Raw genomic sequence first — 26,144 nt, forward strand, 5'->3', positions numbered from 1 at the left:
ATGTACTTACCAGTCATCATGCTTCTGTGTCCACAGGGCAGTCCAAAGGCCACTGAAGAAGTCTATGAATCTTCCTCATTGCCTGCAGTAAGCTTTGGATCAGACCCCAGTGAGCCAGCAAGAATGTGCCGTTCAACGTGCTATAACAAGTCCACTGGCATGTGCTGATAGCTGCAGGAGAGCTGTTAGAAGTACACCCCTAAAAACGAGGAAGATCTTGGCTATGAAGGCAGAAGCTTCTGGCCCAGCCCTCAGCCCCCACACAGTGCCTGAAACACACCAGAGCCTCTTAAATTAGGGAACAGAGCAGCCCTGAATCCATTCTTTCCTCCACGCGATATCACAGGAAAGCTAGAGAGTATTGTATTACTCTTAATACACTTTGTGATCATGTAAGTCTCCCAAATCCCACTGCCAGTAAGCTCTGGTGATTAAACAGCTTACTGAAGGGAAACCATAGCTAACACTTTCTACCCTTATCAAAGTGTATTGCTAATGAGGACTGGGAAAACTCTTGGCGTTAATACAACATCCATAAATTAACATTAGCTTATTTTGCTTTCACAGTCAATGGCTAAAATTCAGTCAATCACTTGGACTCACGTCACACTTCTAATTGGTGTTATGGTACATCAGTCTCAGTATTTCCCCAGCAGAAGTACACTGGGAGTGGAAAAGGCAATGTCAAGAGCTGGAGGCCAAAGAAGAAATTTGCAACAAGTTGCTTAGGCCATCATGATATAGAAACCTTGTAGAAGGTCTGGGAATCGAGGTTCAGGGCTCCTAATCACAGAATCATGGAATAATTAAGGTTGGAAAGACCACTAAGATCATCTAGTCCAACCCTCAGCTCATCCCCACCATGCCCACTGAGCCATGTCATGCAATGCAACACCTATCCTCTTCTTGAAACCTCCAGGGACTGTGACCCCACCGCCTCCTTGGGCAGCCCGTTCCTTCTTCCTTATAGAAAATGGAAAAACAGAAATCAATGAAGGACATGGCAGGAAAGAAAAGGCTTGAGTCTGATGATGAGAAGGAGGGAAGCATGGCAGGGCAAGAGACAAAGTGCAGCTGGCACATTAAAAAGCAATCAGAGGAAAAGAAACTAGTACTTTAACTGAACAAACACCAGTGTCATTAATTCTACTTAGTTTTACTGTGGTTGCATGCTGTGCAACACTTTGAAATCTCTGAGAAACAGACGTAGTTAACAACTGTTCCACAGTGTAGAGGGGAAGAAATTCTGTACTAATTGAGTAAAAATATTCTTTTTAAAGAAGTGAGAATAGTTTTAGTTTGTCCTCCAGGAAAATATAGAATGGTCTCAGATACAAACTCATCTGCTATAGGGAAGCCTTGAACTCCACAAAGATAAATCTGTCACACATCAGTGAATGCAGAAATGACAGAGAAAGCAAGACATCCCTTAGCAACCCAACTGCTTTCCATGCCTGGAAGACCGGCTCCTGTCAGCACAAGTGACCCAGAACACAGTAAGTGATCCGAGCTGTCCCAAAAAGAAACTGTTGGTGTGCGAGTGTTCAAACTTCTCTGAAGAGTTTGAAAAGGACAATCACAAGGGGACTAAGTATCGTGAGGGCTTGTTAAAAAATACAGCTTTCTGCTCTCAGAGACCTGAGCTGCTGTTGTATGAAGGTGAGGGTAAGAACCTCCCTTTGTGTACGGTGATCTGACGATCAGGCTCCAAGAGAATGATTGACATTTGACAGAAGCAGACAGCAAGCAAAAGCTCTTGAGCTCATGCCAGCAAACCACTGCCAGGAAATCAGCATGGCCCTTAACTTGCGGATTCTTACCTTACCAGACCTCCCACCCCATCTGACCTTTGCTGGCCCTGGGGAGGCCTGGGATTGAGTGGAAGTGGACATGGGATACTTATTAACTCTGTTCACCCTCATCTGGAGGGACCATTTGGTGAAGGAATCTGTATCGTTTCTAAGTATCTCGGGCTCCAAACTCATCGAGTGATCAGCTACAGCACTTGTGAAATAACACAAAACTCAAAAAGATTTGCTAGGAACTTGAGCAAACACCTGCTGGAGCATAGGGGGCACTTACTGTAGAAGGCAGTGTGTTTCAAACTGGGCCACCATTGAAGAGAGCAACACTACTTCTCATTAGTGTCAAACTTAAATGTCAGATTTATATCCCATCCCTCCCTCCACCAGCAGAATGTGAAGTCCAGATACCCCACTGTCCTCACAGATGAGGGTCTCACATTATCAACTACTGCATATCATGTATAAGGGAGATATGATTCTTACTCCTACAGGTATCTCTATGAGGAGACTGGCTGATTAGAACAGACCAGACTTTTAATTATGTCCACTTTTGGGTGGGAATTGCTGTTGTTTTTTTACATATAAAACAAGAATCTGCAGTTGTTAGTGTTTTAGACAGCAGAAAACAAGCAGTGATTACAAAGCCTTTACCTTCTATGACACCAGAACATCTCATGTCTGTGAGTTTCTATATTCAGTTTATAATTGATCAAATCCAACTGGCAGCAAAATCAATTCAGTCAATAGGAATCTTTCTCTAGCTCTGGGGGGCTTGGGTCAGGCACCTGGCAAGGTGCTGTGTGAATTTTTGTGCTTATTTCAAACAAGAAATCCATGATTAGAAAGATCCTATCATGGACTACAGTACTCTCCAAGGTTGATGATTTTGCTACAGCTAACCAGGATTTTCTGCAATGTTTTCAAATGGTTCAGTTAAAAGAAGCTTCAGTGCTTTATTTAGTAGAATTTAATCCATCCGTAATGCTGTTATTTTCAGGTTTAAAAACAAAGTGGGCTCACTCACTGGCTGGGTCCCCTGAAGCAATGTCATATTTTTGGAGATAGTATGAGTGGAAGGTTTTGTCAGTTGATTGAGGGTTGATGAATTAATTCAGGGTTTGGTTAATTGATTACTACAGGAAATCACTCCAGTTCTGCTCAGCATCTGTCTTTAAAAACATAACGATCCCAGGATTCACTGTTTTTTTTCCTCTGTGTCGTCTCTCAGTTGCACTTCTGTTCCATGTTTTAGGTATTTCTGTGAGCCCCACACCCTTGGGATGATGGTATGCATTGATGACATCTGTTGTGGCTGTGCCTCTTTCAGTGCAACATGTAGTAAGGATAAACTGACATACCTTTCCCATTCTCTAAAAGACATTGTAGAAATTACAAATTATAGTAAATTATAGTGAAGGATAGTTTTAGCATGCTTTTTTTTTTTTTTTTTTTTTTTTTTTTTTTTGTAATCAGTGATTTCCATTTACCTCATGGCTTCTTAGTGCTGCAGTAGACTCCGATTTCCCCCATCGTATTTCTCTAGACAGTCACTCACAGTGTAACAATTCATTGTCAGGAGTAAGCTATAGCCTTGCATCCCTGTATAGATTTATATGATACATTAAGAGCTTCTCTCAGAGGCTGCTTTCCAAGCCATTATATTGCTGGGGCTTGTGATCTAGTAGTATTTTCTCTACAGCCTCACTGGGAAGTTAGACAAAGATGGTCCAGGAGCCACAGCAGTCTTACCTGTAAATTCAGCCCAAAAGGCTGGTTGCCATTCCTCACTGTTTACCACTTTTTCACCATTATATCAACTATGCTATACCAAAATACTTTATATATTGATATATGTTGATATACTATATCAACAAGCTAAACATTAACTGGGATAGAGTTTTTTTAAAGCAAAAAGGGAAAGCACATATTTATTACATTGCACAATGGGAGCAATGTTACTTATAGCTCACGTCAGTAGCCTAAGGATTAAGAAACTTTCTGTTTTTCTTTCACTTTTGAAGACTGTCCTCCAGAAGGTATCCTTTCCAGTTTGGGTGTAAAGCTAACATTTTGTATTTATTCTAGGCCTGTTAATTTTTAACAAATGAGCCTACCTTAAGCACACTGGCTTCTAGGAATGATTGCACATATAGCAGCTTCCACAGTTGTCCTTTTCTGAGCTAACAGAGATGAGTTTTGTTCTCCTTGCACAGTGACACTTAGGAAGGTTTCCTCTCGCTGTCCTTAACCACTTCACTTTGCCTTTTCTCAGTTCTCTCACTAATACAAGTAAGCTGCCAGGAAGTCTGCCCTTCCCAAAAGCATCTCTGTAAAGAGAACAGATGTGAACACAGACTCCACTAGCCTATGCCATCTTCTGTCCCAGATAACTCCAGAATACTCCCAGATCTGCAGAGCTGAGTTTTCTTGAAAGAAATTGGGAAAAGAACAGAGACTGCCAGAGAATGGAAGCCAAATTAATTTCTGTAGAAAACGGTTTGTCTCTTACTGGCATCTGCAGAGTTGCGTCAGCTTGTTGCGGATATGGATTAGGCCTTGTGCTTCTGAGAATCCAGCTTTGTTTCAATTCTTCTGAGCACTTCCTTCTTTCCTTCTGACCGCACTTCAGTTTTGATCCAAGTATCAAAGAGGCTCACACATCAGCTAGCTTGCATCAAATACAACATCAACTTCTACTGACAGGTTATCTAGATGGTGTGCAGCTCAATGGTGACCAAAAAGGATAAAGTCTCAGCCTCTTCCCTTGCTACAGTAACAAAGCACCTGGAGGTGCTCACTTTTTTTCTGTCTCATAAGCAGGTTGCCATGGCAAGTTACTTGTGTTGCACTATCAGGCTCTAAGAGGAAACAATTTGCACCCTCTAGAAAACTCAAAATTTTAAAATTCTGTCATGTATCAGTTTTCTTTCTGCCTTGACACTACTTATCCCTGAAGCTCAGGAAGAGATGAGCAAGAACAGCATCCCAGCTCAGAAGTACCTGAAGGCTTATTGAGCCTGGTGCGTCTGCAGAAGGAATAAATTAAATAATCATGAAGAATATGGTGCTGTGGGAAAGCACGTCAGAATCTCTGCTTTTCTCAGCATGCTCTCAGAGATAATGATATGGAGAGCACACTGATACAATCTTCCTTCTGAACGCTTCAAGAAAGTTTCAATTACAGAGAGAAAGAAAACGCATCCAGAAAAACAGACCAACAGACTATGTGAACGTAGAGACAGCACAAAAGGCACAGAAGGAACCAGGAAGTACTCTGTGTAATTAGGACACAGCTAGGTGAGATTGTGGATATGGCAAAAGAACAGAAGACACAGGAAAACAACAAAAGGAACCTGACACCACTCATCTGCCCTCTGCCTACTGAGAACTTATACTCTTCAGCTGGCCTTCATGCAGATATTTTTGCTGAGAGCAAAATTTGGATGTGTTCAGATATCCCTGTGAAGCTATGAAAGTGCAGGTGTTTGCTTTGCTGGTGATATTGATGATCACAAGAAGCTTTCTTTTTTTTTCTTTTCTTTCTTTCTTTATTATTTTTTTTTTTTTTTTAAGGGCAAAAGAGAGTTGAGTTCAAGCTGGCAATGACCTGCGTGGTCTTACTAGAGAAACCTCTAAAAAAGATTAAGATCTCAAAAACTTCTGGGGATAGCCTTGACCTGATGAGTGAGTTCAGTTGTTTGAGTTTCAATTTTACAAACTTGTGTTTGTATGTTTTCATGTCACACTAACCTCCTTCTTGCAAAGATTGAAGAGGAAATGACAACGTCAAGGAATTTTTTGGGGGGGTCACAGCACTTACAGAAATCAGTAACGTATCTTTCCAGGGCTGAATTTAGACTGCTGTTTTAAAATGTCACATGACTATAGATGGGAGAAGGAAGTCCATGAGTTATGGCCTCCTACATGCATGCTACAGTTTGGTGAAGATGATGAGTTAAAACTGAGGCATTGGACTGACAGAGCAGCTTTCAACCCCACTGCAGGTTTGGTTTTGACAACGTTAGTGTGGCAGTAAGATCTTGTGATGCTCTTCCCATTTCCTTTTTATTGCACTGTGTGTCAGTGGGCCCAGAGTTAGACTAGTGTTCCTTTTCCAACAAGAAAGACTTGCAATAGTTAGTACCACTGCAGCATTTCTAGAGGTACATATTTCTCTGCACCTGCCTTGAGGTTTCCCGTAGAGCACAGGAGCTGCACTGGGCAGCTGTGGGTGGGCAGAGGAGTTTGCTGGAGATATCAAAGGATGAACTGGGGGAGTTTTGTTAGCAGAATGAACAACCTTGCCAGCTGATCTGTGGTGCAATTTGCACTGCTGTTGCTGTGGCATTGCTCCTGTGCTTAAATAAGAGGGTTCTGTCTTCTAGAAGTATTCCCCTGTAGAAAAAAAAAAAAAAAAAAAAAAAAAAGAAGTATGTGACCAGGAAGAATGATTTTTTCTGCACAGAATGAGCTATATCCTCAGCAAGTGTAAATCTGTCTAGCTTTGCCAAAAGCAATGGATCTATGCTGTCTGCAGCAACACCTTATACCAGCATTTTGTCTTTTTATCAAAAAAGGGATGGGGGGTGGTAATGTCAGGCATACTTAAGATATATCACTCTCTGTGTCCTCACAAGTTTATGTCATCAACCCCTATGTGTGGTTATGAGTCACCAATAGACGATTCTGCCACTGTCTTTCAGCAGCCTGCCAACAACAAGTAGTCCTCAGGTATCTTATGTCCTAATGTGATCACAGCACTGAAGAATGAACAAGAGGCAGCTTCAGTCCCTTCTTCTGGTGCCTCCTGCTACTCGTAGGCTAATGAGAAGTCCAAGAAGCATGAGGTTCACCCATAGCTTTCATGGAATCACAGAATGCATGAGGTTGTAAGGGACCTTACAGTCCACCCAACACCAATCCCCCTGCTGTAGGCAAGGCACTCAGTAGATCAGGTGCCATCCATCCTGCCCTTGAATGCCTCCAGGAACGGGGCATCCACTGCTGCTCTGGGCAGCCTATGACAGTGCATCACTGCTCTCTGAGTGCTTCGTCTACTACACTCATCGATTATCCTACCTATTTGGGTCTTTTGCTCTCTGATCAGTCCTGGGCCACTTAGGTACTGAGAAACAGAAGCTTGCTTGCAGGGTGCAAAATGCAAGATGCCTGTATGCTCCAGTACCTGCCTGCTCCCTAGAAGGGTGAAGACAAGATGAGACAGGCAGTGCAGAGAGGCGGTGCGCCGTGCGTACGTGTGCCTGCCTGTGAAGAGACCCATCACCTTTGTGCGTGCTGCTGCTGCTGGCTTGCATGGGAGAGATGCCGTGTTTCTGCAAGCCGCTCTTCTTGGCTTTGTGGAGAACAGAGAGGTTGTTCCGAAGCAGGAGGTCTTGTTAGAAGCCAGCAAACATTCTCAAGGTAAGCTGAAGCTTCGTCCTCTTTGTTCGGACCTGTCTGTTTGTGTTCCGGCTTATAGAAAGTGCTCCAGCAGGTTCGTTTGTGCTGCTGCAACAGTCTGTGAGACCTGAAAAAACCTGCACGGCTTCTCGGCAGGTGTCCTCACAGCTTGCTTCATCTGTTCCAGCCCTGAGCTCTGCAGGGCATGAGCTTTCTTTTTACTGTGTCAACGGCAGTATCTAGAACAATGGCTTCTAGATTCATTTTCAGATTGGCAGATACCTCTCTAATGGAAACAATCAGTAGTGGTGATGTGGTTGAGAATTGCATCAGAGCGAACAGCGTTTCTGCAGTACCAGGAGCGCAGACTTTATTTGGAGCCATATTCTGCAGTCCTGCCTCAAAGCTTGGGCACGCATCAGCAACAGTGCGGCCAGCGGGAGCACTGTGCTGATCGGCACTGGCGGGGCCGCACCTCGAGCCCCGCGTTCAGTCCGGGGCCCCTCACCACAAGAAAGACATCGAGGCGCCGGAGCGTGTCCAGAGAAGGGCAACGAAACTGAGAAGGGTCAGGAGCACAAGTCCGACGGGGAGCGGCCGAGGGAACTGGGAGCGTTCAGTCAGGAGAGAGGAGGCTCAGGGGAGCCCCGTGGCAGCCGGAGCGCCCCACCCGCGGGGCCGCCCGCGGAGCCCCCCGCAGGCGGCGCGTCGGCGACAGGCCCCAAGCGCCACAGGCCGGCCGGCCGCAGCGCCACCGCCCCACAGCCAGGCCGCGGGTGGGCGGGCCGCGGCGGACGATTGACGGGCGGCGCAGCCCACCCGGAGGGCGGCGGCGGCGGGGGCCGCCTATCAGGGCCGGCGGGCGGCCGTGAGTGGCGGCGGGGCGGGGCCGGCAGCCTGGGCGTGTGCCGCGGCCGCCGGCGGGGCGCGCTCCCGCTCCGCTGCGCTCCCCCCGCACGCACATTGTCCGGGCGGCGGCGGCGGCACGGAGCGCCCCGGCGCCCGGTGCCAATGCGGGGCGGGCGCGGCACGCCGGGGGAGCCTCCGCCACCGCGGTGGAAACTTCACCTCGCCGCCGGTCCGACGCACGGCTGAGCGCGGCGGGAAGCCCCGGGCGGTGGAGGGGCGGGGGGGGGATCGCTCGATTCGGTGGTCGAGTTTGTTTTTTTTTTCCCCCGGAGAGGAGGGAAAAAAAAACCAACAACCCAAACCCAAACCAAACGCAAAACAGCGCTATTCCACCGCAAACTTCCGCCGCCCTCCGCAGGACGCGCATCCCGCCCGGGTGAGTGACCGGGGACGGGACGGGACGGGGCGGGGGGCACAGGGCGGCCGCAGCCGCACGCCCACCTGTTCGCGGGGCACCGGGCGGCCCCGCCTGCTCGCCCCTCCGCGCCGCCACTCTGCGGGTGGGCCCGGCCCCGGGCAGCGCGCCGCGGGGAGCGGGGGCACCTGCGCGGCTCCGCCGCCGCCTCCCTCCGCCCCGCGCTGCCCCCCCCGCACCCCACCGCGGGGCCGTCCCCGCCTTCGCGGCGCGCTGCGGGCGGTGCCCGGGCCGGGGGCGGCCCGCAGGTGGCGGAGCGCGGGGCGTGCGGCTGCGAGGCCGCCGGCGCCTCCCTTCGCTTGCCTTCCTCCGAGGGACGCTGCGGCGCGGCTGCACCCGTGCGGGGAGGAGCCCGCGGGCGGCCCGGTGGGAAGGAGGCTCTGCGGGACGGGAGGGAGGCTCGGCCCGCCCGCATCCGCGCGGGATGGGCTTCGGTCGGCCGTAGACAAAAGAGCCGGTGAGGAATCGAGGGGAGCCGCGAGCTGCGGGGCGCCTGGAGAAGGGCGGATGGAGGCTGGAGCGTTGGGAAGAGCTGCGCTGTTCCGTACCTGAAGTTGTCTCCGTCGCTCCGTGCAGTTACTCCCGGCGGTGCCCAATAGGCGCAAGCTCCCGCAGGCTGCGCTCCTCTGCAGAGCCTGACACAAGCGCGCACAGAACTGCGCGCCTCGGACACCAGCGCTGTGCGGGAGAGCAGGGAGGGATGCGCTCACCCTGACTGCTTGTGCCAGCGCGGGGCCGTGCTGAGGCCACTCTTCCTGCTGCAGCCCGAGCCATCAGGGATGAGGGGATACGGGCGCTGCTTTGGTTAGAATTGCTGATGTATTTATCCTTGCAGAGCCCTGAAGCGCTCTGGTTTTGCAGCCGGAGAATGAAAGCTTACGTGGTTTGCCCAGTGCTTGTGACAGAGCTGCGGCTGTGAAGCCGTCAGTCCCCCCTTCATGTGGCCAGGCATTGCAGCCCACTCCTCCAGTGCGGTCCCGGTCTGATTAACAGCGTGCAAACGGCGCTGTTTCAGCAGCAGGGTGGAACAGAGCTGAGGGAATTCCCAGTTCAGCCTGCTGGTGGGCCTGCAGGCTGGCTGCTGTCACTGCTGGGCTGTGCCAGGTGGGTGCTGTCAGCACAGCCTCTGGATCTCCATGTGAACATTGGTGTGGTCATACCTTCTGTGTTTGTGTTAAGTGATCTGGTAATTAGCAATAATGACCTCATTTGGGGTCACACTCGTGCCATGTTGAAACAAGACCAAAGGCCTAAGGGAGGCTCTTTTGTGGGCTCTGAGAGTCGCTTGAAAGGGGATGCCGTGAAGCTCTGAAAGAGGTTCTATGCACAAACCGTCGGGAGAGGACTCTTACAGTGCTGTTGAACCAGAGAGGAAGAAGCAGGCTGACAGCTGCAGCTTGATTTCTTTTCTTGGCTCTCCTGAGAAGCAGTGAAGCAGGCTGCTGGCACTCAGGAAGTGTTCCCTGGGAGAGCAGCAGTACTGAAGCACCGTTCGCCACATCGCTGTCTTCCACCAAACTTCCCTGACCTTTTGGGGAGGTGAAGTGCAGCTTCCAAACATCTAATTCCCAAAATGACAGCCCGACAGCATGGATGCCCTCCAGCCTTCCCACTCATCCAGGCTGGGCTGTCAACAGTGTTTGTCATTAAGACCCAAAACTTCATGCTTCTGAGTGAAAAGAGCCTTCTGAAGTTGAACCTGAGGGAAAAATCAACACAGTAAAAACCGAGGCAAAGGCTGCCCTGTGTAGAGTTCCTGATGAAGAAGGGAAGAGGCAGGAATGCTAGCCAGGCCCCAGCTTGCCATCTTTCAAGGCATGTTGTGCTGCTCTGCTTTGGGCAGCCCAGAAGAGCAGCACGGTTGTACCCAAGCACTTGTACCTAATTGTAATTTATTATCAGCTTTGTATTTAACTTTTTTTTTTTAAGTGTAAACTTAGAGCCAGCAGATAGATGTATTATTAGATTAATATCAGTAGGAACCGAATGTATTCAATGCTTTTAATTGTACAGAATGGTATTTCATCAGCTCTACGGCTCATTGGAGTCCAAAAAGGAATATTAATCAAGTAAATTATTTGACAAATACGATGAGATTAAACAAATGACATTTGCTAAGTGCTGGTCAGCTGCTCTGTCCCATCCCATTCCTCTTTCTCTCACTGTCTTTCTCATTTTCATTCTATTTTTTCATGTTTCTCTTTTCCTGCGCCATTCTCAGTATCTGCTTCACTTATTTTTTTCCTTCCCCTTTTTCTTTCTCCCTATACTGTTATCTCTCACTATATCATGGTTTTCCTTTCATTTGCCTTATTTTTCAGACTCTCTTTTTGAGCTTTTTGGGTCTGAATTAGGCATCTTCCCCTTTTACTCCACCTTGGTGGAGATTTTGACTTAACTCTTTGTCACCAGCTGAACTAAACCCAGTGACTGTATGAAACTGTATGAAGATGTTTGCTCAGCAGCAGTGCTGCTCTGCCTGGCATTCTGGCTGTTGTGAGAAGGGTGTTTCTGCAATTCTGGAGTGTTCTTCCAGCACTTATTTTTGCTTGTGCTCTCCCTATGCCTTTTCAATTTCCATTTTGACTGAATAATCTACTGTCTTTGTATTCTAAGAGAATGACCAGCATCAAATGGCAGACCTGTTTTTATATTTTCATGCAACTGATATGCCTTCTAATTGAAATATGTTATACTTTTCTGCTGTAAGTACAGGAATTACATGATAATACCCCCTCGTACTAGGAAGGAAAGGTCTCCACTGAAATGAACGAAGTCACACCGTTCCTCTGTCATGTGAAATGCTTTGAATGCACTGCTATAGTGAGCAGTCCTGGCAGCACGTAGTCCTGAAGCCAGATTGATTGGGGAGAAGGGGGCCAAGAGGAGTCTGCTTTTGCAGTTAATTATTTACTGTGGCAATAAAGCAAAGCTGGTAATAGTTGATTTATAATTATAGGTATCTGAAGGCAAATGCCTTGAGATGATCTGTTCTGTGTTGCCACCTGCTTGTCAATCTCTCCTTAACACGGAACCAGCACTATTTAACAACCAGCTCAGTAAAAAATAAAAATTCAGTTATCAACTTCTTGCTGCCAGAATACAATTCTACATCATGTGCAGCAAAACACCCTGGTTTTTCCATGCTGGCTGAAGTATACCTGCATTAATGTACAACCCACCTGGGCATCCGAGGTGGAAGTGAGCTCTTTGAACAGCTCATCCAGCTCTCCAAGTCTGATGCTGACAGATAACTTTGTGGGTAAATGCAGTAGACCCAGGAGTCCTGACTTCATCTCTGCTGTTGACTGGGCTGGTTGCTTCAGCTCACTAAACTCTTCTTTACTGGGAGCAATGCTGACCCTCCTGCTGGGTGGATTGATGCATTACAGTTGCTAGAAGGGGAAAGCGTGCTGGGTGAGGGTGCTCTGGCAATGTAATACATAGCACTGGGCACAACTGTAAGTGGAGTCTTCTTCTTGCATTGCTAAAGCCATGACAAATCAAGCTGCTCACATTGAAGTTAAATTTGAGAGCTGATGGAGCCGAATTTAGATGCATGTAGGAGCAGTAACGTGACAAATGCATAAAAGAGACTGCTGCATCTACAGTTCTCTGGGAAGAGGCCTGCACATCAGATTTAGCATCCTTAGAAATCAGCAGACAGGGAGGAGCTGCAGCCTTTGAAGAGAAGAGGAAGATGTCCTGTTCATGGGAGAAGGCTGTGAGATGTAAAAAGCCAGAGAGCAGGAGTGAGATGAGAGGAACTAGCACACACCAGGGGGTTGTGCTCTGCTCCCATTCTGCAGAAAGAAGCAAGGAGTGAAAGGAGAGATCTGTAAGAAGAGGCATTGCTGATGTTGCTACAGCACAAGGTAGATGGGATGCATGCTGTCCTGCCAGCCTGGCCTAAATCAAAGCCAACACTTCCCTTGAGGAAACTAGACTCTGGTGAACAGTCTCTGAAGGAGAGTCATCTCAGATCATTGCAAGTACTTTTGTCCAAAGCAACTAGAGGTCTTGTTTGGAGGCTTGTTAAGAAGTGAGCTCATTTCATTAGTGGTCTGTTAGCCCAGCAGACTGCCATTGTGTAAGCAGCCAGGGCTTGCTCCAGTGCTGAGGCTGTTTTGATGCTTTGCATCATTTGCATTGTCTTCAGCAATTCTGTGGTTTGAGTACAGCTCCGTTCACTGTCTGCTCAAAGAGGAAGAGGAACACATATAAAATAGGTTTGAATACATGAAATTAGTCTGCACATGATCCATTTAGTCATTTGGACTTTTTGCTACCCAGTTAGCCTGGCATGATTCTAGCTCTGTGTTTCTGCAGTTGCAGTAGTACCCATGTCCTGTTGCTGCATCTGGCTTTATTAGTGTAGGGATGAGAGATCAGAGTGCTTGGTATTTGTAACATGATAGAAAGCACAGCAATAACAGCAGAGTAGCAAGGTCCTAGGCTGCAGCAAGTGAGGGTTTGCTCAAATGCAATGGCTGTGGGTACAGAAATAAAGGAAATAAGCTGCTTACCTTCAAAAGGCCTCAGGTACACAGGGATCTCCAGGAAGGTAGCCCTCACCTTCACTGCCAACCTTTAAATGAGCTATGGGAAGGGGTGGATCCTGGCTCTACCCCTTCTGATCACTCAGGTACATTGCATACACCTGAGCTCCCCTGGCTTGGCCCTGCCTTCCCACCAGGTGCTCAATCACTGCTTCAGGCTGTGACTTAGCATTTCCACTACACTGTTACTTGAGGTACTAGAGTTCATCCTGTAACAGGAGAGTGGGCTTGAGAAGCCAACCTTTTCAGTATGATAGTAGATGAAACATCACTGTTGTTTGAAGGTTAATGGGACGGAGTCCAGCATCTGTGTGTGCTAATTTGTAGCTGACTTTCCTGTTGTCTCTCCTTGTATCCATGTATGATATCATAGCTGCCTGGGGGGCTAGGCAGGGGAAGCATATCGCTGCACTGCCATGTGCTGTGACCTCCATCTGGCAGCCAGTCTGTCTGCTGATGGACAAGGAAGTATGCACAAATCCCTGCTTTGCTTTCTACCTCCTCCTGCTGCTGAGGGGGATGTGGTGGATGGGGCTGGTACTTGAGCCTCTGAGGGTGGTCCTGTGTGGAGCAGAAGTTGGAGTTGATGATCAGGTCAGCCAGGATGGGGCTCTGAGCTCTTGATCTAATGTAGGTTTCCCTGTCCACTGCAGGGGAGCTGGACCAGATGGTCTTTATGGGTCCCTTCCAGCTCAAACGATTCTATGATCCTTGTGGGTCCCTTCCAACCAAGGATATTCTGTGATTCTCAAAAGATCCACGCTTGAAAGAAACACCCATGTTACCATCCTGAACACATCTAAAGAAAGGCTTGAGAGAATGAGACCCAGGTCTCATTTCAGGTCCCACAGGAGCAAGGAGGCTATGGAGTGGTGTGGCTGATGGTCACAGAGGAATGTGCAGGCCCTCACCAGCCCAATGGCCGAGCAGCCAGTTGTGTGGTCTTCAAAAAGATGTGAATGTCCTTTTCGTGCACAAAATCCTTTGTGTTTGCATCGTGTCTTCAGGAATGAATTGATACCCTGTAGTAAAACGGAGCATCTTGGTCTGTTGTGGATTGGAAAAATAATAAGAAAACTCGAGCAACTGACAAGAAATGATGTAGCCCTCTGGATGGGGAAGGGGGGAGGGCTTGATTAAAAGAAACAAACAACAGAGCTTTTGAATCTTGCTATATGCTCATAGCAGGTAATTCCAATATGAGCCATCTCTCTTTTTGTCAGCTGCTCAGAGGCACTTTTCATGGAAAGAACAGTCAATCTAAAAATTCAGTTACTTGACTAAGTATTCTTGGATAAAAACCTTCTTGGCAGGGAGCAGGTAGTATCTTCAAGAAGCAAAATCTTTACCTTTTTTTCAACTTGTTTCCCAGGCACCTAATCTAATCTATCCAAAACAAATCTCTGGCAGCTGGGGCTCACATATTTAAAAAAAAAGAAAAACAAACACAAAAAGACACAACACATCACTGTGGAGAGGAATGTATTGTGACAGTTTAATTTGTCACTGAAGTATGGTCACCTCTGGGGTAGTTCAGAGAAACCGTAGAAGAGCGGATGATAAAGCTGTTCAGAATGGGAGGTGAGTAACAGGAGGCTGCAGAGGGAAGATGCCTACATGGAAATGTAATTCCTGGAGTTCTGGTTTATCTTCTCGTTCCTTTGGCTCTACAATGGGGCTGTAACCTTGGCTCTGCATCACTCTGTTGGTGACTGGCTCTAGAGATCAAGAGGAGTCAGAAGGAAAGGTGGAGTCATAGCATGTCACAGGTCAGACTGCCTTTTTTTGAAACTTATGTTGCTGAATGTGTACATAAAGGATGAGTCTTCTGGTGTGCTTGCAGATAGAAAATGAAGAATGGCTCCTGCCTGTGGAGATGAGGAAAGGGACGGAGACTGTTCCACGCTCCACGGGCTGCTGAGAAGATGCATGCAGCAGGTCCCTGCCCGCAGAGCCAGCAGTGCAGTGAGCTCCCTGTTGGCAGAGGGCAGGTGTGGAGATGGGATTTCAGAAAGCCAGCTTGGTGGTTCTGTGGTGTGTGACGTGAGGCAGTGCTTTAAATATACACATTGCTGCTGCCGTCGGGAAACCCTCCAGGTCCCAATCTCCTGCAGCGTAGATCCATGTGAAAGCCAATTGGTTCATCTTATGCTTTGTAGGAATTAAAAGTTGTTGATTTCAGCAATAAATAGTGGCACTGTGGGTGAGATCCGCAGGATCTAAAGACCGTGGGAGTGCCTGCACCCAGTCCCTGGTTGGGGACTAGTGAAGGTGCAGGACAGCTGACTGGGAATTGCAGCTACCAGCACGCTTGTGCAAATTCTCTACCTGCAGTCCCTACATTTTTTAAGAAAAAACAAGGCATTTGTAAGATGCTTATAAGAAGACAAACGAAGTCCAGCATGAGTTTTAGGGGGGAAGTTACACAATTTTAAATAAAGAAGTATAGAGTTGCTTCTGTAGTCCTGTTTAGGGGCCTCAAAACCAGCGCTGTCTGAAGAGTGTGCTCCTTGTGAAGAGAGCAAAAGCTGTATGCATAACAGAGGGTTGGGTTTTTTCAGAGCATGCTAATAAACACATGTTTTTTGGCAGGGCTTGTGATTGCATTGCAACAGGGTTACAAGGTCTTGTTCAAATTCTGCTGAAGTCAGTTGAAAAATGATGTTGACTGCAGTGAGCATGGGCTGGCAGTCAGGACAGCATCTCTTAAGACGCTTCACGTTTACCTCTCCTTTATTTCAAAGTCTGCACCTAGAACAAGTTTATTCAATTTGCAGCTTAGTGCACCTTCAGTTTATATCCCTGAGGAGGGGGAAAAGAAGGAAGAAAAAAATAACCCGGCCAGCAAATCAGAATAGTCCCACAGTTCCTGCTGTGGACATAGGCTGTGGCTGGCAGCTGGTACATGCAGCTGGACGACCACTGGTTGCTCCTTCTCAGCTTGGCTGGCTCTGCGGATGCCTGTTGGGATTCAGACACAGGGAGAATAATAGTTAAAATCTAAGGTAGGAGCCAACAAACCCAGCAGTAATTGTACACTGGGATGGATGCAGAAGAAAAAGCTCTGCCACCAGGAAGTCATCCTTTCAGAGAGCTAATTCAAACTTCTGTTTGTCCTTTGAACCTTTCGGTAGGTAAATGTCATGTAGTTCCTTCTATGCTTTTTTGTCTATTTGATTTGAGGGCTTTATGCAGCAACTTATTCCTCATTCATCCTGCTGTCAGGGACGTTATTCTGCCTGCAGTCTCTGTTTAAGCTTAGTTTTCTTCTTTTCTGTAGCACTAGGGCTGATGGCTTTGCAGATCCTTAAGATACCTCCTCCATCTCCTCCCTGGCCAGTCTAGCAGTACGACAGCTCTACTTAATGTGTGCTCTCTGATTTGGCTTCCTGCCCCCAGACTCATTACTTTGCGTTCGTCTCTATTGAGCTCCAGTGCTGCCAGCCCCAAAGGATCATATATCTCAGAAGTCACGAAAAAGAGATGGGTCTGAAAATCCCAAGTCTCTTTCTGGTGTGTGCAGATTGCACGTTTCTGCAGCCATCCCCAACCCTGCTGTGTGTGTGCATCCCTCTCTGCCCATCCCAGCAGTGAAGCCAAACCTGCAGGGCCCTGCAGTTCTCACTGCACAGAGTGCTTGGCCCAAGACTATTCCCACTCCTTTTTTGCTGACGTAGAGGCGAGCTGGGACCTGCACCGGGCTAGCAGCCCCCAAAATGACTTGGATCCATTTGGAATATTGTTCCAGGGAAAATATTGCAGAGTTCTCTCTGCGGTAGGTATTTCAGAGCATCAGCCCCTCTTCTACCATCTGAAGTGTGGTATTACCTTTGGGCTCTGGAGGCTGGGAGTGCTTTCATGTTGGGTGCTGTGTGAAACACGAGATGATCCCTCTCTGAAAAGTGCTTGAGCAAAGTGCATGATAAGAAACATCAGGGTGCAATTCACCTCTTTAGATGTTGACGCCTAACATCTCTGCTGCTTCCCCTTTGCCTCCATATGTACGCAGCAGGGGAAATGAGAGCTTTCATCTCATCCTAATGCAGATGTCTGAAACCAGCCAGACAGATTGCACCTGTCTCTTCTCATTGATTGCAAAGAGGCTCCAGATGATGGGCTCTCACATAGGTGTCTCCTTTGTAAGTGAGGTGAATCCCACTGGCTGCATGAGGCTGGTTGCAGTAGCACAAAGAGAGAGCACAGCTGCTGAATGTAGTCTGTCCTTGTCTTAGCTGCGACTTGTCTTTCTGGTAAACCTATCCCTCCTCTTTGCTCAAGAAGCTACATTTCATTTCATAGAATCATTAAGCTTGGAAAGACCGCTAACATCACCAAGTCCATCCCCACCATGCTCACTGACCATGTTCTTCAGTGCCACATCTCCACGGTTCTTGAACACCTCCAGGGACAGTGACTCCACCACCTCCCTGGGCACCCTGTGCCACTGCCTCAACACTCTTCCTGAGAAGAGATTTTTCCTGATATCCAACCTGATCCAACCAGTTTCTTGTTGACCAAGAGCTGAAAGGACATCGTTCAGACAGCAACCACAGGGTGCAGTTACACACAGATGTGGGTGCTCCAGGGTTTAGTGGGTGAAACCAACGCCTCCTAACACTGGAGTACTGTTAGCTACCCTAATGGTGATGGGGCTGTGAGGGAGGTGGAGCCAGTTTCTGTAGTTTTGTTTTCCATGTAGTCTGCTGGGAGCAGCTGGAGGTGACTGAGAGCTTTTCATAAAAGAACTGAGAAATGAGGCTGAGCCAACTGGGAGAAATAAAGCCTGGTCGCCTGGGGAGGATTTTCTTGACTGGCTGAGTTTCCTCTTTGATTGGAGCACTTGTTCCATCATGCCTTCTCCTAAGGAAGAATTAGCCAGTGGCAGAAACGTGATGCATCGGGTGTTTTAGGAGTGAGAACCTGTCTGCGGCGAGAGCCTGCAGAGCTCAGCCTGAGCCCCTGTGTTTGCAGCGAGCCTGGAGCCTGCTGTGTGTGCCTTACCCTGTATCATGCCTGTGTGCTTAGCATCAAATCCTACAAACTCTTAGAAAACTGTTATTTTGTACCCCACCTTTCTGAGGGCTGAAACACTAATTCCAGCATTCAGTTCCAGAGAGCCTCAGGAAGCATACTGGGTGCATCATGGTTGCTTCAAACTCTTCGACTGTGGTTCTCAACCAGTGCATGAGGAGCCCTGGGTGACTTCTGAAGAGCCTGCAAGAGCCGTACAGTAATAATGAGAACTGTTGTCAGGCGGTTAAAATGTATTGATGAGGAGTCTGCACAGGAGTGCTTCTAGGACTTGGCGACCGATACGGATAGAAAAGCATTGCTCTACAGTGAGCGTAACCTGTGCAGTAAAAAACCAAATGTCACAGCCATAACGAGCCCAGTAAGAGAGCTAGAAATGTCAAAAGGATTGCTGGTGCCTTTGCAATCACAGAGAATTTGTTAGGGGAAAGATTTCTGGCTGACCCCAGCTTGGAAGCACATGTTGCATGCTGCAGAGAAAAGCAAGGAGTACCTTACATTCTGTTATATGGTATATCCTCTCTTTGCAAGGCACCTGATCTCTCCCTGCCCTCCTACCCAGCTACACATGTGCAGGACAAGCTCTGCAAAGTCTGCTCTACAGCCCTGGCTTCTAGGGGGAAGAGGTGGTTGCGTAGCCAAGAGTGAAAACCTTCAGAAGGCTTTGGTTCAGGAAGGAAGGTGCATCAGAGCCTTGTAGTTGAGACCCACAGTGTGCGTTTAGGTCCAATATTTTTACTGCTATCCCTCTCCTCTCCTCTTGAACTTTGGTATAATAAATAGTGGCCATGTTTGAGGAGTGTCCTGGCAGAGAGGCATCTGGCACAATATCCAGCATTTGCTGCTTTTCTGCAGTTGCTGCACATGGGCTTTCTGCCTGCTGCTTGCAGATTCTGCAGGTCAGCAGGTGCATCATCTGTAACACTGGGCAGCATGTGCCTGCCCCTTTTCCTTGCTCATCTACAGTAACTGCTTCTTGGTTTTGCCGCATGGGAGAAATGACAGCGAGGGCTCGAAGAGACATTACCTCTGGGTTTTGGTTTGCAAAAGGAGAGCCTGGAGCTAGTAGCTTGCTGCACAGCCTGCTGGGGTTGCCTGCAGTGTGGTGCTGTGCAGTCATTGCTGAGAGCAAAACCTGGGTTCTATCCTGGGAGAATTTCTGTGCTAGTTGCAGCTGCAGCCTCTCTGCTCCAGGATGTACTGCTTCAGAACAGTGCTCTCTGCTTGTTATTTTTTGCCACTGGCAGCACACTCACTGCCTTGTCTGAGCCAGAAGATTTGTAGTTCTCTAGGTGATGTGTAACAGCTTCCCTTGGCTCTCCCAGCCAATAGGCATATGCGCTGGCATTGGAAAGCTGATGGGAGAAACCAGGATCTGTAAGTCTTTCCCAACGGTATGACCTTCCTAACTAATTTCTTTTGTATAGTTCCCAAATAACGTGTGCACGTACCTAAATCTAGGCAGGCAATCCTCAGAAGGCCTCTGCACATAGCAGGGGGGTTGAAACTAGATTATCATTATGGTCCTTTTCAACCCAAGCCATTCTGTGATTCTATGATTCTGTGAAATAAAAATAAGTTGTTGCACGTTGGTGTCCAGAGCAGAGCTAGCTTTGTTTCAAAAAGAGCGTTCTTAAGGTTTTAAAGCCTTTAGTGTGGCAACAAGGGAGGAAAGCTCCTAGCGCAGAGAAGCCATATTCCCTCCCATGCTCTACCAAAGGCTTCTTTGGTTTCTGATTCAGCTCTGCAAATACCATCTGGTGGCTTCAAACTGCATAAGCATTAGGCTGGTATTATTTCCCCTGCGAAAGCTGGAGGGAGGGAGAGAAAATTAAAGCAACTTGTCTCAGCCAGAGTCAGCTTCATGGAGTTACAAGTATGTCTCTGTGGAGCCCAGCGAGAGGTCTCTGCCTTATCTGGCTCAGTACCGTGCTGGTTGCACAACGCTCACAGCCCCTAGATGCACATATTTTCACAGGGATGGCCCCAGTTGCCCAAGTAGAGCATTTGCTCAGATTCTCATGCTTTGCAATTACTATAAGCTTCTCACGAGAGAGAGAAGGGGGAGTGGTGCCAGGTGTTTTTTTTTTCCCCTCTCCTTGTTGTTGTTCCTCATCAGCTGGTTGCTTTGAAACGAGCACGTTGCGGTTTTCCTTCAGAAGCAACGTGTCGCTGCAAATGAGGCTTCAGAGAGCTTCCAGGAGTGCTGTGTGCCAGTGGCCGTGGGCTGGGAGCAGACGGGTTGTGGCATTGGGGATCTGCATCACTGAGCTCAGCCTGGTGCAAGCCTGTGCCCATTGTGCCTGGCAGTGCCGGCACGTCGGCATTCCTTCCGGCACTCAGCAGCAGCATGGAGCCACCTCGCTTTTCATACCATTGCAGCAGGATGTCGTTGAGGGAATCGGAACCTGGTGCTTTGCAAATAAGGACCTGCGGTGTTGTTTCCGTGCCTCGTTCAGCTAAGATGGTGTGGTAGGAACACGCTTCACACAGACCTCCTGTTACAGCTGTGCCTGACGCTAACACAGCCCTTGGTTCGGGGTATTTGTGCAAATTCTGTCCTGAGCTCATGAGAGAAGAGAGTAATTCTCACCACGTTAGTACAGCTACAAAGCCGGAAGATGTCTATACCTGGACAGCTTTCTTGTATGGCACACTTTCTTTTAGGTACTGCTGTACCTAAAAGCAAAACCTTGAGTAAGCTCCATGTAGCCTGGGGTCTGCTGTTTTTTCTGGAATATACTGAGCATGCTCTGGTTGCTTTTCTTCAAGTATCGTGTGATACTGAAGGAAAGCAGAGTATGACTTGTGACAGGCCATCAGAACTTCACCCTTCTGCGGGCTGTAAATAGGTATCTACCTTATGGATGGATGGTGGTGTCCCAAGATGTTCTCACCACCTGTCCTAGGGCACCAAGAGCCCAGGTCCAGCCAACGTGCTCTGGTTTGGCGCGTGAGTCTTACCTGAGGTGGGACAGGAGAGGTGCACCCATGGCCTCTTTTCCCAGGTAACCATAATAGGGTCAGAGGTAACAGCCTGAGGATGCTCCAGGGGAGGTTCAGGTTAGATATTAGTGAAATTGTCTTCTCATGAAGAGTGGTGATGTGTTGGCACAGGGAGGTGGTAGGGTCACCATCCCTGGAGCTGTTTGAGAACCATGGAGCTGATTGAGAACCAGGGATGTGGTCAGTGCACATGTTGGCAGTGGGTTGGGGGTTGGACTTGGTGATCTTGGTGATCATTTTGAGCCTCTATGATTTATGATTTTACAAAAGAAAATTGATTGATAGGGGTTTATTAAGTCCAGGGTCTAGATCCTAATCAGCCCCTGACAGAGGGTGTTAAGTCAGAAAAGAACAACCTTTAGCCCAAATCTTTGAGATAGATTTTGAGGGTGAGTTGACAAGCTCCAGCTTTCAGAGCTCAATGCTTTCCCTGCTGTTACAGGATGAATTTTCCTCTTCCATTAATATATTCACTCTGCAGAACAGTGCAGCATCTATTTTTGCTCAAGTAGCATTTCAAGTTAAAGTTAGCTTGTTTGACACGCAAGCTGGTGGCTTTCTGTGGGCTTCTTCTATTTAAAAAAAAAGCTTTTAGCAAACATGCAATTCTTTTTTTTTTTTTTAAACATTTCAGTTAAAGTTCCTGTGTGGGAACAATGAGAGCTATGTAGAAACTGTACTCCCTATACCACACCGTGGCCTTGAAGGTTCTTTGTATGGACAGACTTGGTCCTCAGGGAGCTGCTTTCTGAAAATATGAGAGGATTTAAAGGGGAAATAAGAAGCAGTTTAATTCCAGTTAGGTGTGAATAATGTCTATGCATGACAAACTGCTGTACTTTCTTTCAAGAGCCCTGAGGAGTCCTATTGGTGAAGTCCTGCTGCTGCCAGATGAAGCAGGGAATCTTCATCAGGACATCATTGCTTCCCTGACCTTGCTGGTGACTCGTGTCTCCCCTAACGATACTGGCAAGACCATAAGAAATCACAGCTCAGTCCTAATCTCTGAAGTTATTCTTATTTTCCAAGGAAGGAGCACTGTGTCCTTCTAACAAACATTTGAAGAGAAATGGATCTGGAAAGTAGGGTCCCCAGCTGGAGATAGTTTGATTGTTCTCCGTTCACCTTAAAACGAGCAAAGCATGTTCCCAAACCCAAACTCCTTCTGTTTGTTCAAAAGCAAAGACTTTGTGACTGTTCTCACTGACTGGTTCCTCAGAGGGCTCATTTCCATAGCTGATGAGTAATTTCTGAGCCCAACGTGAGGCTCACAAGATGGATCATGTCGTGACAGGAGCAAGGAAACATGCCTCATCGGATGAGTCCGGCTTGTGTTTTCAGCAGCACAGTTCATATCAGCTCATTTTCTTGTTTTCTTTTTCTTACCTGCGGATGAACAACCCAGTTCTCCCTGTTGTTTGTTGTTAACTCTGAGAAGTGCCCTCATGGTCTTGAAAGGTCAGCAAAGGCACCATGGACATCTTTTTGAGGGCAGTGGTGAGGATATTTGGAAAGGAAACTCAGGCCACACACAGCACCAGGTTGTTGGTGCTGCCATGGGCTGTAGCCCAAGGTACTCATAGGAGGTTCCTGATGCCTTGAGCTTTCAAAACCCTTTCCAGAAAGCAGGGTGAAGCTTCAGCCCCTGCATCTTCGCTGGTGTTTGTGAGGGCAGGTACTCAACACAATGGTAAGCAGTGCAGTGGAAGATCAGGGCTGGTTTGCAGATTGATGGGGACTGATGGGGAAGGGTAACAGTATTAGATGCTCCCATTGTTTGCTTGCAGAGCGGTTTAGGTCATATAACAGGTCTTCCCTACCCATACTTGAATAGCATATATCCAGTGTGGTAGATTTTACTTACAATGATGAAGTTGCATTATTATCTTGTGGGGGATTGAGGGGAGGTGCTTGGATTTTTCCCACTGGACTGAAGGAAAGATCATTTTATTTGTTTATTTACAATTATTTTTAAAATTATATTTTAAACCAAAGCCACATTGTTACGAATCAGCATGACTGTTGCTGCAGCAATTCCTCCATCTGTGGTGCCCATGCATTACCTAACAGATGCCTGCACCCCTACTAGGGTGGGCAAACCTAGAGACCCCCTTATAACACCTACAGGCTTATTTCTGTCACTTATTTCTGCTTCTTGCAGAAATTCCTCAGGGAGGCTCTGCACATCCTTGGGAGTGCTAAAGAAAAGGAGAGGACACTTAGGTAGTTTGGAGTAATTAGGAGATTTCAAAACTTGTTTTAAGTCTAGTATTGAAACGTGGTTTATTTCTTTGAACTTTACCATTTCTGCAGCTCCTTCTTTGTGGCTCTGCTGGCTTTCCCTGTGCCTCCAGGGTGAATGAAGGTGTCTTTCTAGTCCTTCATTTCCCAGGAGATGTGAGGGTCTACCTTGCTTCTGTATGGAGATGCTGAGAGGCTTAAGTACACCAAGTGTTGAAAATTAAACCAATAAGGTCAGGTCCTCATTCAGTATTGACTGTCTTGGCTTTACTGGCTTCACTGAAGAGATGATGCTTTTTACCATGGCTTCAAAAGATGAGGATTTGACTGCTGACTGGATGGCAGGGATACCAGAGCTTAAAAAGGATAAAATATAAGTTGAAACTTTGGTATAAGAACCCTTTTTCTTGTTTGGAGAACAGCCAACAGGATGAGATCTTGCTCCAGTGCTCGGTTTGGTTTCCACTGCAGAGAGGAAAAGAGAAAAAGATCATTTGGGGATCCATAAGAATTCTGCGACACCTTCCATATTTTGACATTGCCTATACTGTCCTAAGGAACTTCACGTGCCGGGAGTCAGCCTGACTGCAGCTTTTTAACCATGTTTATAATGGGAAGTGTGTCACAGTTCAAAGTTTAAAAGTCCTTCTCTTCTCTTCTCTTCTCTTCTCTTCTCTTCTCTTCTCTTCTCTTCTCTTCTCTTCTCTTCTCTTCTCTTCTCTTCTCTTCTCTTCTCTTCTCTTCTCTTCTCTTCTCTTCTCTTCTCTTCTCTTCTCTTCTCTTCTTCTTTTTTTTTTTTTTAAATATGATTGTCTATGCTGATAATTAATAATACAGAGAAAGAAGACATGCTGTCCTTGTGCGTGCAAAATCTGACAGTGCCAGTTAAGATCAGTGCTTTAGCCCTCTTGCTTCCTACTACATTTTGCTAATGTGAATAACATCACGCTTGTGCCAAGCATGTTATGCTCTGTGCTAATTTTGCCAGACAACTTACCTATCTTTTTGTGCAGATGATTGCCCTCCCCAAGCCTGCTGGTTCTGTTCTGGCAGAAACATCCAGCTGTGTGCTCTCAGCTCAGTCTCTGGGCACAAGGCATGTCACCTTTTCCTGCTGTTCTTGTGCTCATCCCTCAAAGCCACCTGTTGCCTTTTTCTTCCTGATCAGTTGCTCTGTGTAGAGCAACAAGAAAGCTGAGTCCAAGAGGTAGGGACTTGCAGGGTCTCTGGGGTGTGATGGCCTCAGACAGCGCATTGGAGATGCCAGCTCTGGACCTACTCATGGCCTCTACTGGGGTGAGGTGGAGCCACATCTCTTGTTGGTTCAGTGTCTCTCTTTTTTGGGGTTTCTTACCAACCTTGACGTGCCTTTGGATGCTGGCTGTGAGCCTGTTGCTGCAGGCTTCCAAGGAGATTCTGGAAGGAAACCTCCTGCTTCTGCCCATGGTGCCATTCTGGAGGCTGTGAATGATCCTGCTTCTGTCCCCTTCACGGTCAATCCCAGCCACTGACAAGAAGCACCGTCTTGTGGCAAAAGCAAGAACTTGGGGTACAGAAATGCACAGCTTCAACCAAAGCTTCCCATGTGACAGTGACATTTCATTTCTGTGGATTCCTCACTTCCTTGGTCCACTGCACTGAGAGTTCTCAGGGGTGGGACAGCTGCAAGACCAAACCCTGCAGGAGATGGAGGAGTGTGTTCCATCATGTTCATGCCATGATGCCTGCAAGGCATATTATAGAATCATAGAGTCATAGAATGGCCTGGGTTGAAAAGGACCACAATGATCATCTAGTTTCAACCCCCTGCTGTGTGCAGGGTCGCCAACCACCAGACCAGGCTGCCCAGAGCCCCATTCAGCCTGGCCTTGAATGTCTCCAGGGATGGGGCATCCACAGCCTCCTTGGGCAACCTGTTCCAGTGCTGGGTGGAGACCCTGCGTCTCTTTATCCCTCACTCCACAGCCAAAAGAGGGAGAATCCTCCCTCTTTCCTAATCCAAACACGGATCTCATGCCTTAACCTTCAGACCTCTTTGTCTCTCTGTCGAAATGCTGTTGTGTGATAGTTGCTTGGTACTGCATGCACAACGCTGGTGGGCTCTGCCTGCCTGCAGCCCCATCCACCGTGGCTGTCAGATGGCTGCTTGCAGAGCTGTCTGAGATCTCTGCTGAGCACCCACCTCGCAGCTCTGTAGGGCAGTGTTATTGCTGCAGAGCGTGGTGGCTGTGTGCTGGGTGGAAGGGGGTTTGTTTAGCTGTCCTATAAATCAGCAGCATGCGCCAGACTCTGCTGCATAATGTCTGATGCATATTCATGCTTGCCAGCAGTGTGGCCGGGACAGCATTGTGTCACTGTGTTAATAGTGTGCCCCAGAGGGAAGGGAAGGAGGAGGGGGGCTCAGCAGCAGCTGCCTGCTTGCTTCCTTTTCTCTCCTCCCAGCTGCCCGCTTGGCCCCCCACACGCACCCTCACTTGCTTTTCTGTTGCATTTTCCCTGCCTCCTTCTCCCAGATTTGCCAAAGCAGATTTGATTTTGCTGCAGTACTTTCTTTCTTCTCCCAGCTCTGCTGCTAAACAAGGGTATGTGCCTGCAAAAGCTCTGCAAGGGCTGAATGAATGCAGAGAGATGATCGTTATATTTGATCACATAAATTAAGTGGCTTACTAATCAAGGAGACACTGAAAATATCTGATTTTGTCTGTTCAGGGTCGCTCGAGCTCTTCCTTTGGGCTCTGTGTTTGAATGAGCTGTGAGAGCAGCTTTTATCAGTGTCCC

At 47.7% G+C, this 26,144-nt stretch overlaps 1 protein-coding gene and 1 long non-coding RNA gene across 3 annotated transcripts in view; one reads left to right on the forward strand and one right to left on the reverse strand.

The window, feature by feature from the left end:
* Window positions 1–5,356: 5,356 nt before the first annotated feature.
* Window positions 5,357–7,852, reverse strand: LOC149917770 (uncharacterized). The gene is made up of 2 exons (XR_016467242.1): window positions 6,991–7,852; window positions 5,357–6,200 (listed from the first exon to the last, which is right to left on the reverse strand). It is a non-coding gene; the product is annotated as an uncharacterized LOC149917770 (long non-coding RNA).
* A 291-nt stretch (window positions 7,853–8,143) lies between these two features.
* The window catches only part of HRAS (HRas proto-oncogene, GTPase), a 35,214-nt gene continuing 17,213 nt past the window's right edge, over window positions 8,144–26,144 (forward strand). The window contains exon 1 of one of the 2 annotated variants that reach the window (XM_090140674.1): window positions 8,144–8,490. The gene's annotated coding sequence lies outside the window, so the exon portion shown is untranslated. The remainder of the gene's footprint in view (window positions 8,491–26,144) is intronic. The other variant, XM_031609016.2, reaches the window with a different exon arrangement.

The sequence above is a fragment of the Phasianus colchicus genome, chromosome 5, assembly GCF_987193195.1.
Source record: "Phasianus colchicus chromosome 5, bPhaCol1.hap1.1, whole genome shotgun sequence".
In the NCBI taxonomy this organism is placed as follows: Eukaryota; Metazoa; Chordata; class Aves; order Galliformes; family Phasianidae; genus Phasianus; species Phasianus colchicus.